Source organism: Macrobrachium nipponense, chromosome 3, assembly GCF_015104395.2.
Source record: "Macrobrachium nipponense isolate FS-2020 chromosome 3, ASM1510439v2, whole genome shotgun sequence".
Classification (NCBI taxonomy): Eukaryota; Metazoa; Arthropoda; class Malacostraca; order Decapoda; family Palaemonidae; genus Macrobrachium; species Macrobrachium nipponense.
Window position 1 is genome coordinate 85,618,694 of NC_087202.1, and position 2,076 is coordinate 85,620,769.

A 2,076-nucleotide genomic window follows, 5' to 3' on the forward strand; every position below is an offset into this window, starting at 1 on the left:
CGCAATTGTAACAAAACCCCTTCAGAGCTAGCAGCATGGCTTTTTAACTACCAATATATCACTCGGTGAGTGCTCCGGATGGTTACCCACCCACTCCACTACCATTCTAATCACCATGAAGTAGAGAGAGAGAGATAGAGAAGTGTCTCCTCTCCTTTCTAGTCTCACATTCTGAACTGAACTGAAACGTGAAACCGATCATTTTGAATTTTTGATCATTAATGTAAGTCAAGTAGCCTAGTAGGTGGTGGTTGGGGGAGGGGGGGTGGTTGTCAGCGAAAGGCAGCGATGGGCCGCTAGTTTTCTACGAGCTTGTGCGAGCAATTGGCCGTAGTCTCGAGGGCCTCATTACAAGGCAATAAATCACAGGTAATGGGCATAATTTACGCGGTAATTTACATAAAAAATGCAAGAGCAGGCAACTGATTGGAACACTTGTGGTGTCCACCAGCGCACGACTCCTACGTCCTTGGCAGGCACCTTCTTCGGTGGGTCTCTCCCCGCCCTCCTCCCCCTTCGCCCCTCCCCCACCCCTCGTTGAAATCAAATTGACGTCTCTCTCTCTCTCTCTCTCTCTCAGTGAGGGGGTAATTACTTAAGGTTCTTTGCAGCGTCTCGGCCCCTAGCTGTGCAACCCCTTTCATTCCTTTTACTGTACCTCCGTTCATTTTCCCTTTCTTCTCTTCGTACTTTTCACCTTCTCTAACCCCGTTGTTTTACAGTGCAACTGCTTTGAGGTCCCCCCCCCCCCGCCCCCCAAGCCTGTTACACCTTTCAAGCCACCTCTTCTCTCAATTTACCTCTCAGCACGGAATGTCCTCATGGGTCTTAGCGCTTTGGCTTTTGGCCCAAATTTTATTAGAAAAAAAAAGAAAAAAAAAAAAACACCAAAGATATCATGGCTATTTTTAAAGACAAATTGTTAAAGCATTTCACAAAGAATTTTTGTAACATTAAAAGGAAAATGTATCCTAGATGTATGTAATTCTGGATATTTTTAAAAGGTTTGTAACTAATTTATTGAATGAAATCTTAAAGGAAAATTTTTTATGTATATTGCGTTCTATTCTCTCTGTCTCTCTGTCTCTCTCTCTCTCTCTCTCTCTCTCTCTCTCTCTCTCTCTCTCTCTCTATCTCTCTCTCTCGCAAGGATGGATGTTGGTCCACTAAATTTATTGTTCAGGAACGATTTGTTGCACGATTATTAAAAGTGTGCAGTTAACAGTCGGTACGGTCGTTAGCTCATCAGGGAATGGTACCGCAAACTAGTCTGCCTACCCCGTCTCCGGTTGCCATTAGAGTTTAGGCTGTTTGTTCTTCTCTTGTTTTCCCGTTGGGGTTTTGGAAGGCAAAATACAGGTGCTGACGGTAATGGGAAGTAAATCATCGGGTAAGAACGACGTTGTTGAACATAAGCCTCCTCTGACATGCAAAAATATTTCCACGAGGGTCCAAAGCGATGAGGCGTCGCTCACCGATGTTGGTTTTTCGTTTTTTCATTTTTGCAAGTTTCGAGGAAGAATCTTGTCCGTGGTCACCTTGAAAAATGGCCAAATTGAGGAAGAATTTTGTCAGGGGGTCGCCTTGACAATGGCCAAATTGAGGAAAATCTTGTCAGGTGTCCCCTTGAAATGGCCAAATTGAGGAAGAAAATCTTGGTCCAGGGGGTAAACCTTGAAAATGGCCAAATTGAGAAAATCGTTGTCATGGGTCACCTTTGAAAAATGGCCAAATTGAGGAAGGAATTTGGTTCGGGGGCACCTTGAAACCAAAACATGCCCAAAAATTGGAAAGGAAGGAATCCTTTCCATGGGGTCACCTTGATGGCCAAATTGAGGAAGAATCTTATCAGGGGTCACCTTGAAAATGGCCATATTGAGGAAGAATCTTGTACAGGGGTCACCTTGAAAATGCCAAATAGGGAGAGAAAATCTTGTCAAGGAGGGGGTCACCTGAAAACGGCCAAATTGAGGAAGAATCTTGTCAGGTCTGCTTGAAATGGCCAAATTTAGGAAGAATCTTGTCAGGGGTCCAGCTTGAAAATGGCCAAATTGAGGAAGAATCTTGTCAGGGGTC